The sequence below is a fragment of the Heterodontus francisci genome, chromosome 27 (genome assembly GCF_036365525.1).
Source record: "Heterodontus francisci isolate sHetFra1 chromosome 27, sHetFra1.hap1, whole genome shotgun sequence".
Classification (NCBI taxonomy): domain Eukaryota; kingdom Metazoa; phylum Chordata; class Chondrichthyes; order Heterodontiformes; family Heterodontidae; genus Heterodontus; species Heterodontus francisci.
In genome coordinates, this window is record NC_090397.1 from 37127800 (window position 1) to 37141178 (window position 13379).

The following is a 13379-nucleotide window of genomic DNA, read 5'->3' on the forward strand; positions in this document are numbered from 1 at the left end:
ATAAGGTAGTCATAGTTTCAGATCACCCAGTGGGGCAAAAATTGGTATACGTTGCACCTATTTTTCATGTGTAAAACAAGCAGAAAAGATACCAATTTAGCAGTGGGTTGGACGCATATGTTTGTCCCACTCCCACATTCATGGCGACCAAAGTTTAGGCATCACTGGTAGATATCTAAACAGGGACTCAGTCTCTTTTATATGTAAATTAGAGACAAATACTTGTTGAAGGACCCCTTCCACAAATGAAGTCATGCCATGAGTGGAGCAGGTGTCAGATTGTTCAGCAGCTGCCAACTAAAGGTAAGGCTTTGATTTTGTTTTTCAAAAATACCTTCTTATGAAGTCTGAAGGGCCATGAGTGCTCCCCTGAATCTGCAGGAGTCGTACCCTGCCCCTCTTCCCTTTCCATGCCATATGCCACAGCAATCCCCTTCCAGGACTTAATCTGAAGACAAGATCTGTGGAGCAAAATTGGTTTTTCGTGTGGGGCAAGCTGCCTGCGGTGGCAGCTCACCCCGAGAATGCAGACAAAATCTGAGGACCAATTTCTGGCCTATTGTTTCAGGCCCAGACTAATTTCTACCCCTCTACTTTTAACATTTAGGATATGATGTGCAGAATTTCTAGATAAATATAATCTAGTTCTTGAGAAAGCTGTAATTTTTGAAAGAGTAATTTTATACCTAAATCACTGTAAACTGTTATTGTAATTATTTTTCTGAATGAGTTATGTGAACATGTTTGAAAATGATTGATTATCTATTGGATTATATACATTTTTCTGCTTCATTGGAGAAAGTTGAAATTCATCCTGTGTATGATTTATTATTTATTAACATGACATTTATTCTGTATTGTTGCTGAAGGTGTTCAACCAAAACTGTAGAGAAATACTTATACGTGGCCACATGTAGCTATGCACTAATCTTTTGATAACTGTCAGTCTGTAATTTTTCACTACCAATATTGCATTCTTAAATACAAAGGCTGCAAAATTCAGCTCTATAGCACTTGCCTTTTCGGCGTTATGTTGCTGCCTTGGGTGCAAAATGACATTGCATCCCACACGCATGACTTATCATGCAGACTGCGCCGGACACCATCTTGTTGAGGTCACTAGCACGGATGCCAGGACCATGTGCCGGAAGTATATAGACAGGTCATGGCATCAGTCAGCATGTAACTCTGATTTGACACTAGAGTTGCCATTTTCAGCCTCAACGCTCGAGCTACCACTCTCTGTTAAACATGCACAGCTGAACATGCATTCAGCAGCAGAAAGGACCGCTCCCCAATAAGCACTATTTAAAGGGATCATCAAGCACTTTTAGGTGAACTGTTGATTGATTTTTACTGGCTGTTACTGAGAGTGTAAAAATGCTGCAAGCTTTCTACCACAATTTAAGGTTGGTGAAATCAATAGGGAGTAGTGTTGCATATGGTGGAAGCCTTGGTTCTGACTTCAAGGGTTCTGCTCAGACCACTTGATCCCAGTCATGGGTTCTGTTGTTACCACCCCCCTTGGCCTGCAGCATGACAGGGAGGTTGAGAAGAGGCAATACAAAAAAGGACAAGTTGCTCAGAGAGGGAGGAAGGGAAGGGAAGGAGAGGAGCCCGCTCAGTAGAAGCCCTTATCCGCTCAGGGTCTTCAGGGAGCATTTTGTTTACCTCAGCCTCAGCAAGGAACGGTGTTTGCAACATTTCCATTTTATGAAATGTCATGCAGACCCCCACCTGCCAAGAATGAGGCATATTAATTTCGTCATATAAACATTGATTTGAAACTGTTGTTGGAGTGAATAAAGAGATCAAACCTTTGACTGGAGGACATTTGTATACTAAGAGATGGTGCTTGAGGTGACAAAGGACTACTCACTGGTCCATTTGGTCCAAATGGATTTTGATCACCAGACATTGAAGGTGTAAGGAAGCGCTTTCCAGGGACTGCTAAAATATGCAATCCACAAACCTCGCAGGACAGACTGTTCCAAATAAAGTGCTAGTCACATAACTAAACTGCTGGGCAACCTGGAGTTGATTGGAATTGTGCCACACAGAAAGGAACAGAAGGCAGTTTGCAACTGAAGCTGGAACAAGGAAGCCTCTCTCCTGGCTGTCTCTCTCTCACTTTCTCCCAAGTCACCATGGAAGACATGTAAACCTCAAGAGAGAAAAGACTCCTACATCGAACCAAGTTGAAGCATGAACTGGGCCCCAACGAACAACAGGACTTACCAGCAACCAAAGACTCTACGTTGAACTCAAAAGACAGTAAATAACTAACAGATATTGCCTCAAACTTTTCCCCTTTACTCTTTCTACTTTTTCTGTCTCGACCTGCATGTGTGTTTATCTCGTATGCATGCTAGCGTGGTCATGTCACATTCTTTTGGGCCTCCTTATCTCGAGAGACAATGGATACGCGCCTGGAGGTGGTCAGTGGTTTGTGAAGCAGCGCCTGGAGTGGCTATAAAGGCCAATTCTGGAGTGACAGGCTCTTCCACAAGTGCTGCAGAGAAATTTGTTTGTTGGGGCTGTTGCACAGTTGGCTCTCCCCTTGCGCCTCTGTCTTTTTTCCTGCCAACTACTAAGTCTCTTCGACTCGCCACATGTCACATATTCGTAGTTATTAACCGGATTAGAGTTTAAGATTAATAAACTTCCACCTTTCTTGTTTAAATCTAAGGAAACCTGTCTGATTTCTTTGACTTACAAGTGGAGCAATGAACAAGGATTCACTGAGGGGGGAGCTGAAAACACAGTGTTTCTAAAATTAAACCCTATTAGGGTTAAGCAGGCAAAGACTGAGAGCGAACCCCTAGACCCTTTCTCACTTGATCGGAACGGAAGGAAGTGCTCACTGAAATCTGTCACCTCTTGCAGGCTGACCTGCTGTCTCAAAGCAGGGTAAAGATGATGTTGCCAGTGGCTGTAAAGCCATCCATCGCCATGAAATTCTTCACTTTGAGATCCTTCCAAGCTGAAGCAGGCAGCCTCTCTAACATTTCCCAGTGCCATCCACTGCAGTACAAGGGAGGTCACTGCCGCCCATTATGCCTGGAAAGGAGAATACATAGCATTCTTTCCAGTGTGAAGAAGGCAGGGCATGCAAATGGCTTTACCAGGATCGTGGGCTTCCACATGATGCAGGGTGTATTTGACTGCACCACCTGGCTTTGTGGGCATCCCATCTAAACCACTCAGGTTAGGACTCACTATACAGTTGGTATGCAATCATGCTCAGCACATCATGTAGGTGAATGCCCGCTATCCTGTCAGCAGTCATGATGTATTTATTCTGCGCCAGTCCATGGTACCATCAGTATTTGAGCCACCATAGGAGACCTAGTGGCTATCCACTGACCAGCTGACTCATGACTCCGGTGTGTAACCATACAACATGCATATTACAAAGCCATGCTGTCACACAAAATATCATTGAGCAGACCATTAAGGTGCTTAAGCAACACTTCTACTGCCTGGTCAACTTTGGAGGAGCCCTGCAGAAGCCGACAGTGTGTGTCACAATTTGTCATGGTCTACTGTATCCTGCACAATCTCGCCATCATGAGTGCACAGCCCTTGCCACCAGGTATACAGCGTGTAGCTGAGGAGGAAGGGCAGAAGAAACCAACACATCCCCTTTCCAGCCAGGCTGTCTGTAATTGACTTATATGACTAAGGTATCATCGAATGCAACCACAATTCCGCATTCACCAACAGTCCCACACCTTACCTTCTCTCTGTTACTGACCATTATAGTATCCTGTTGGCCACAGTGCTGAAATAAAAGCCAGCACAAAACATCCATTCCAAAACAACTTCATCAAACAAAAACATCCAATCTTCCATGCAGAAGTCAAACTGAACTAATCACCCTTGTACATTCCCTTAGTGCCTGTCTTCCAGGTGCCTTTGCCTGGTCTTGTGCTCCTATGCTGTGCTACCCCACTGACTGCAGCATGGCTGGAAAAAAGCTGCTGATTCTCAATGGAGAAGACTGGCCTTGAAGAAAGACCTCGAGCAACTCTGGCCCAGCATATCTCCTACTTAGGACTGCACCACCAGTTTGGGTTGGCTGGCAGACAGACAAGAACAAGGGCACTGGGGGAGTGTCGGTGTTAGGAGGACAGATGCTTTCATCCTAAGGGTGGACAGCAGGTTGTTCCATGGAGTCATTGCCACTACCCCAAGGTGGCACCTCAGCTTACACAGGTGGTGAACGAACCAACAAAAGGGAAATCCTGCTTGACCTCACCCTCACAATCAACCTGCTGCAGATGCATCTGTCCATGATAGTATTGGTAGAAGTGACCACCGCACAGTCCCTGTGAAGACAAAGACCCTACTTCACACTGAGGATACTGTCCATTGTGTTGTGTGGCACTACAACTGTGCTAAATGGGATAGATTCAGAACAGATCTAGCAAACTCAAAACTGGGCTGCCATGAGGTGCTGTGGGCCATCAGCAGCAGCAGAATTGTATTCAACCACAATCTGTAACCTGGTGGCTCAGCATATCCCCCACTCTACCATTACCATCAAGCCAAGGGATCAAGGCTGGTTTGCTAAGGAGTGCAGGACAGCATTCAAGGAGCACCATCAGACATACCTAAAAATGAGATGCCAACCTGGTCAAGCAACAACAGAGGACGACATGCATGCTAAACGGCAGAAGGAGCATGTGGTAGACAGAGCTAAGCGATCTCACAACCAGCAGATCAGATCAAAGTTCTGCAGTCCTGCTACATCCAGTCATGAAAGGTGGTGGACAATTAAAGTAACTGAAGGAGAAGGCTCAACAAACATTCCCATCCTCAATGATAGGGGAGCCCAGCAAGTCAGTGCAAAAGACAAGGCTGAAACATTTGCAACCATCTTCAGCCAGAAGTGACGAGTAGATGATCCATCTCGGCATCCTCCTGAGGTCCCCAACAGATGCCAGTCTTCAGCCAATTCGAATCATTCCACACAATATCAAGAAACGGCTAAATGCACTGGTTACAGCAAAGGCTATGGACCCTGACAGCATCCCGGCAATAGTACTGAAAACTTGTGCTCCAGAACTAGCTGCACCCCTAGCCAAGCTGTTCCGGTACAACTACAAATCTGGCATCTACCTGACAATGTGGAAAATTGCCCATGTTGTCCTGTGCACAAAAAGCAGAACAAATCTAATCTGTGAATCAGCAAAGTGATGGAAGTTGTCGTTGACAGTGCTATCAAGTGGCAGTTACACAGCAATAACCTGCTCACCAATGCTCAGTTTAGGTTTCACCAGGGCCACGGCTCCAGAACTCATTACAGACTTACTCCAATCATGGACAAAAGAGCTGAATTCAAGAGGTGAAGAGAGAGTGACTGCCCTTGACTTCAAGGCAGCATCTGACCGAGTATGGCATCAAGGAGCCCTAGCAAAATTGAAGTCAACGGGAATCAGGTGAAAATTCTCTACTGGTTCAAGTCATACCTAGTACAAAGGAAGATGGTTGTGATTGTTGGAGGCCCCAGAACATCACTGCAGGAGTTCCTCAGGGTAATGTCCTTGGCCCAACCATCTTCAGCTGCTTCATTAATAAACTTCTCTTCATCATACAGTCAGAAGTGGGTACATTTGCTGCTGATTGGAACTGAACATTGTGTATTTGTGACACCTCCAGATACTGAGACAGTCCATGTTCACAGGCAGCAAGACCTGGACAAAATTCAGGTCTTGGGCAGATAAGTAGCAAGTTACATTTGCGCACACAAGTGCCAGGTAATGATCATCTCCAGCGAGAGAATCTAACCGTCTCCCCTTGACATTCAATGGCATTACCATTGCTGAAACTACTATCAACATCCTGCAGGTTACCATTGACCAGAAACTTAACTGGACCAGCCATATAAATACTGTGGCTACAAGAGCAGGTCAGAGGCTGGGAATTTTGCAGTAAGTAACTCACCTCCCGACTCCCCAAAGCCTGTTCACCATCTACAAGGCACAAGTCAGGAGTGTGATGGAATACTCTCCACTTGCCTGGTGGAGTGCAGCTCCAACAACACTCAAGAAGCTCGACACCATCCAGACAAAGCAGCCCGCTTGATTGGCACACCATCCACAAACATTCACTCCCTCCACTACCGACGCACAGTGGCAGCAGTGTGTATCCCGTCTACAAGATGCACTGCAGCAATGCGTCAAAGCTCCTTAGATAGCACCTTCCAAACCCACAACCTCTACCACCTAGAAGGACAAGGGCAGCGGATGTATGGTAACACCACCACCTGCAAGTTCCCCTCCAAGCCACATACCATCCTGACTTGGAACTATATCGCCGTTCCTTCACTGTCAATGGATCAAAATCCTGGAACTCCCTTCCGAACAGCACTGTTGGTATACCTACCCCACACGGACTGCAGCGGTTCAAGAGGCAGCTCACCACCACCTTTTCAAGGCCAATTAGGGATGGGCAATAAATTCTGGCCTTGACAGTGATGCCCACATCCCATCAATGAATAAAAAGAATACATCCAGGACAAAGCAACCAACTTGATTGGCACCCCGTCCACCACCTTAAACATTCAGTCCCTCTACCACTGGCGCACAGTGGCAGCAGTGTGTACCATATACAAGATGCACTGTAGCAACTCACCAAGCCCCCTTCGACAGCACCTACCAAACCCGTGACATCTACCACCCAGAAGGATAAGGGCAACAGACGCATGGGATCACCATCACCTGCAAGTTCCCCTCCAAGTTGCACATCATCCTGATTTAGAATTATATTGTCATTCCTTCGCTGTTGCTGTGTCAAAAACCTGGAACTCCCTTCCTAACAGCACTGTGGGTGTACCTACACCACATGGACTGCAGCTGTTCAAGAAGGTGGCTCACTATTGTCTTCTCAAGGGCAATTAGCGATGGGCAACAAATGCTAGCCTTGCCACCGATGCTTACTTCCCATGGATTTTTTAATTCTTTCTAGTCATCTCTTGGAGGACAGGTTACTGGACTGCTGTGATACCCTGATAGCCCCTTTGAACACTGGTATCTGCAGCCATGGTGGCAGTTGTCTAAGCCAGCATGGCAATAAGCTGGCCTTGCATGACAGCAGTCAGAGCTTCCAGTGCTGCACTCAGATGTTGGGTGGCTTCTGCTTGCGCTGTAATGGAAGCTGAGACATTGGCCATCGGCTGCTGCATCATGGTAGGGTCAGCATGTTCTCATGGAGTTGGCCATCACTTATATGCTAGAAAGGATGGGCTCCAAGCTCTGCACAAAGCCCTGTGCCATGTTCCTCCATGCTCCTTGATTGTTTCAGCAGGCTTTCTGGTAGGCCTGCCAATGCAACAAGCGTTTCAGTGTGCATATCTATCAGCCTTTTTCTCTACGCCACCCCATTGCAGTCCTCATCTGAGTCCTCTGCAGCAAAATTTGTGTGCAATCTCACCTTCTGTGGAGCTGGCAGCTGTAATACCCTTTCCCACTGCTCTGGCTGCAGGCCACTTGTGCCCCGGACTCAACACGTGAAGAGCCCACCTCTATGCTGCCTTCTAAACTACATGCACTGTCAGTATCTGAGTAGGTGGTTGCAAGTGTGAGATCGTGTGATGGTGCTTCAGCATCATCTTCAGTGCCTTCTTCCTTTTGCTCTTCAAGCTCCTGTACCACTGCTTGGCAAGGTGGCAGTCCTTGGGTATCTGAAACAAGAAAGGCACAAGGGTGGGTTGCTGTGAAGGAAGGGGGAAGCAAGTGGTACATGTTTACACCATCTGAAGCTTGAGAATCAGAAGAGATTGTGGGATGAGGGGAAGTTGGATGTGAGAAGGAGGATTAGATAGGAGCATACCCCATCACTTTCAATCCTTTCAGCCCTGCCACAGGCCAAAGCCTCAGTCGTGCCTGCTCCAATGATGACAAGCACATCTCCTGTACCAACATCAGTTAAGTGTTTCTGTCTCTGGTTAAGCACCAACTTGTACTGCAAGTGAGAGGGAAGTGTGTCAAAGAGTGTGGAGCAATGTGTTTGCATCATGTGCCTGTCATGGTTGACTAGCTGGCAGCACGTACAACGTCTGAGATGTAGGTGTGAGGCTTGCAGCATTGCTAAGTGTGTAACGGTAAGGTGAAGCTATGAATGTGAGATATGAGTCATAACTGATGGAGATTGTTGGAAAGTGAGTGATGGGAGTGTGGTGCATTGAACAGTGTGTGAGGCTGGTGGTGCAGTTGATGGAATGGGGCATTTGAAGATGCATTCACTAACCTTGACCATTCGTGTGAGTTCATTGAACTTCTTGCAGCACTGCATCCAGGTCCTCGGGGATACACTAGTTGCATTGACCTGCATGGCGTTCTGCTCCCATTGCCTTCTCAGAGATTGTCTGAACAATCTCCCGGCCCCTCTGAATAGAGGAGGTCTCTGGTCCTGTTCACTTCCTGCACCAAGGCCTCTGCTATTACATTGGAAAAGCTTGAAGCCCGCTCTCTGCTATGTTGTGCCATTCCGGTTTCAAGTCACTTCTGCAATGAATTCCAGCACCGGTTCTAACCAAAATGCACCTCCCCTTTAAGAGATGCAAGCTGGCTTTAAGTCATGAACTCGTGCCAATTGCTCAAGATTTTGTTTTCCCTACTCGAGCATGCATCCACTCAACAGAGTGCTTAGTGCTGGATGCACATTGCAATCATGTAAATGAGCAAGCAACATGAAGTTCATCGTGCATTGCGATTCCCCCATCCATCTTTGGGCAGTATCCAAATTTTCCTCCAAAATCTGATTGCTTCTGAGTTGAAAAGCTGCAATGCCTTACTCAATCCTTCAATAAAATGGCTTTGGCTATTATTTAATTTAAGCCCCAAGTGTCTAAAAGTGTTGCACCTTCATACACTTCCTGTTGTGTAACAGTTACTTCCTGTCACAGTCACACTTTTGTAACTTCACTCTTCTGCTGTCACACTTTGCTCATTGACTCCAAGTCACACCACAGGTCATGGAACAGACTAATTATGTACATATTTCTTGAAGGTAGCAATTGGCTAACAATGGGAAAGCAGTGGGGGCGGGCAGGATAGTGGTATCGGGTGAGGCAAAAGGGCCCTGTTGATGGAGGAGGCCGACAAGAAAAGAATTACATCAGAGGGGCCTAATGGTCTTAAAGGGGTCTTGGTTCAAACTTACCTGAACCTTACCATCCCCAATACTACTATACCAGTCAAGACAGACCCGTTCTACCAAACTTGGTCCCTCTTCATTCTTTGATGCCAACCTCCAGTTCTCCTGGACATGAACCTCAATTCAGATGATTCCTCCAAATCAAAATTGCAGATTCCTGCTTCCAGGGCTCATTAACCCCCAGAGCAGACTTCTAGAGCCCTGACCACTTCCATTTTCCCCATAGTGATCTTGCCGAAACATATAAGATTCTGAGGGGCTTGACAAGGTAGATGCTGAGGGGATGTTTCCCCTCATGGGGGAATCTAGAACTGGGGGCCACAGTTTTCAGAATAAGGGGTCTCTCATTTAAGACAGAGATGAGGAGGAGTGTCTTCTCTCAGAAGGTCAGTAATGTTTGGAATTCACTACCCCAGAGAGCAGTGGATGCTGGGTCATTGAATACATTCAAGGCTGAGCTAGACAGATTTTTGATCTACAAGGGAGTCAAAGGTTATGGAGGGCAGGCAGGAAAGTGCAGTTAAGGTCACGATCAGATCAGCCATGACTTTATTGAATGGCAGAGCAGGCTCGAGGGGCCGAATGGCCTACTCCTGCTCCTATTTCTTATGTTCTTATATAGAAACTGGACACCAGCCCCCAAGCTCCAGGAACCTCCTCAAAATACTGTTTGATCCTGCGACTGTCAGAACTCAGGTTAAAACTTGTAATACATCTGACTTTTTCCAGTTCTGACAAAAAGTCATTGACTCTTTGTTTTTCTCCACAGATGCTGCCTGACCTGCTGAGTATTTCCAGCATTTTCTTTTTTTTTTATTTCAGATTTCCAGCATCTGCAGTATTTTTGCTTCCAAGCAGGTTGTGACTGTAGCAAAAGAAGTCACATGATTTTCACTTCTAGTTACTTTTCAGTATTGCAAACTGCAGAGGATACATGTGAAATTACTTCAGTGAGTGCTTATACTGTATTATTTTCTTAGTAACATAAGACACATGCACAATTTGATGACATACTTGAAGTGTATTCTAAGGGCAGTTTTTGCTTTGAGACACCAAGTTATTCATCAGCATCCTCTGATTTTCATAGATTTATAATATAATATTATTTGTTTTGTAATTTGCAGATCCAATTAACATGCTACAAAACCATGCCTTAAAGTCACTTAGATCAGCAGAGGACATAGTTAGATTCTGCTGTTGTCTTATTGATTCTTTGGGTTTGATTAAGTCCATCCTCTGCAAATCCATGATGACCTTCAATGTGTTTACATTTTAGAAGCTGTAATTAGGATCCGTTTGAGCAATGAATATCGAATACACGGCAAAGTAGAACTTCAAATGTCAAACCTTATGATTCATGCTATCCTTTAACATACAAATGGTTTGAGAAAAAAACACATTTTTAAGGCAATCTGGTAAGAATCCAAATAATCTGTCTCTCACACACACACGCACACACGCACACACACATCCTATTAAAAGTTCATGGAATGTTTGTTGCAGGTTTGCTAAATGCAGCATGGCTGATGAGCTGCAGTAATGTATTTCCCTCCAAGTCTATTTTGCATCATTAGTTGGAATGACACTGATGACATTTTTCTGAAATAAGCGAGAAGATTCGACATTTAATTTTTAATTGGTTTTTGTAGAAAATATGGCAACGTTATGCCAGAATACACTGTGTTTAGAATCCTGACAAACACGTAAGTAGTTTGCCAGGAAATAGGATGCACGGTAAAAGGTTGTTCTTGCACCAGGAATTTTGTGTATTAGGTGTTAAAAATAGCTCATTTAGAAATCTATGTACCATAGTTGGATTAATCATTTTATTCTTCAATCAATGTATCGAGTGGAATGTGTAATGAGTGGCTGATGCGATGCTGTCTATTTGCGATGCTGGCCAAGGTGAATTTCTATTCCATTGTGACTGTTACACCCTGCTTAATCCACCAGGAGCCATGTTTGTGAAAAGAGACCCACTAGACATCTTTCCCTCTATTTCCATCAAGATTAAAATTTGAACTCATGCCTCTACACCAGTGGTTCTCAAATGTTTTTGTCCACAGACCACCTAAGTAAGGCAAAAGACCACAAGGACCGCCTACTGGTCCTACCCCATTCACTTCCACTTGCCGCTGCAAGAAAACCCATCAGAATTAATGAGAAAAATGGCACTGCTTTTGATGAGACACCGATGAGGTGACGTCTGGTCCTAAGCCGGAGAGATTCAGTCTCATGTCGGGCTCCACATTCAGCCAGTTCCTCATTGATTTCTGTCCCACAAGTGTTGAGAATCCGATTTCACAATTGTAAGTTGTAACAGTAACATAAATCTTGATTATAAAATGACATTGTTGTTGCTCATGCTTAGGGAGACTCGTGTCATGCACGCAGGAGCCGGTCTGGTTGTGTGACGTCACGTGAGTGGTGGGGTAAGGGTTTTGGCCTGTTTGATCTGATGGCCTTACCTGTGGTGTTGCACATCAGTGACTTGCATTTTGGACCAGCCTGGGTACTAACCACACTTTGAGAACCACTGATCTACACGAGTCCAACATTTGAACAGTACAGCTAATAGGATATCCATCTGCTTAAATCATTAAATAAAGATATTTTATAAATCGTCCCAGTAATGGGAATTTATGATACCTTCTTTCAGTTGTGTAAGGCCCAAGAGTCAGAAGTACCCAAAGTAGTGACAATCATCGTTTATACAGGTGAAAGAAGAGTTTTAATGGTATGATGTTTTATTTATTCTAATTACATTCTGTTAATTAGACATATTCCAGAATGCATTTAACTGCTGTTAGTTATTCCTTTTATTGCAATAGTTCCATCTGCAGGTTGTTGCTAACATTTCTAGAATGCTTTTTTTCGAGGAGATGGAGTGGAGATTTTCATGTGATTTCTAAACCAAGTCAGTAATGTCATATGAAAATTCTACAGTCTCTGGAGAAACCAATGGATAGGCATCACCAGGCTTTGATTTACTTTTCTTATTAATCATGTGCTCTGAAAAGTATTATCAAAGCTCCTGCCCATCTTCCAAACAAAAAAAAAGAGAAACATGGATATCAACAGCTTTGCAGTCACACAATACAGAGATTCTGTACATCTTGCTGAAGTCAATCTATAGTCAAATACTTATAAGAAATATTCCAGCACTGAGGTCTCCCCTCAGCAGTCATCAGATTTTAAAGCCTCACTATTTTCATCAAGGAGCATAAAAATATGCAGGACCAGACAAGGCCACTGTGGTCTATCAGATTTTTCTCAAAGTTAAAAAAGACCATTCTTCATCTCATAAACCGCTCGATCAGATGTTTTACCAAGAGGCTAACCAGCTTCCTTTTGTATTTTCCAACAATATCTCCACTGTCTCCCTGAGCACTCTGTCCCACATGCTCACCATCCTCCGTTTAAACCCAAGCTGTCTGTTCATATTCCTTCTCCTGGAGTTACAGATTATACAAATCATTTTATCAGGGTTTAGTAATCCAAACCCACTTAAACGCTAAAACTATGATAAGATCCTCTTACTAAAACTACTCTAGTGTCCCTATAGAAGGCCTTAGTTAGGCCCTGCATAGAATATTGTGTCCAGTTCTGGTACCCATGTATGGTGGGAGATATGTCTTAGAAAAGGTTCAGAGGAGGGCTATTAGATTAATATCTAGTTTTAAAAAACCTTAACTATCACAATAGGCTCAGGGAGCAAAGTCTCTTTACTCTCAAAGCATAAACTTCAGAGAAACTTGATTTGAAATATATAAAATGATGAAGGAACTAGACTACACTGTATAAATGTGTACAGATTATTTGAATTTCCTGGAATTTGTTTTTTCCAAAATTAGCTTTGGCATTTTTAAGTTTGACTTTTTTGCCTGTGAGGCAATTCTATAGTTGTTGGTGGGCGGGAAGTGTTTGAGTCATATTGATCAATTGCAGCATGGCTGAATGGGTCAGAAACAATGAAGCAACTAATCTTTTTCTTTTCCTTCTTTCACATGTATGTATACACCAAGAGCTTTCTTTTCTCCGGTGTAAATATTCCGGGTTTTCTAAGTCTATCCTCAAAGCTCAAATGCCTAACACTCAGTGAGTTTAGTTTTGTTGTCCTCCTCTGTACCATCTCCCAAACCAGAATGTTCTCATTGTAGTAGAGTCACTAGAATTGTACACCATACTCCAGATTGTACAGAGCACTGGTTCAGTCC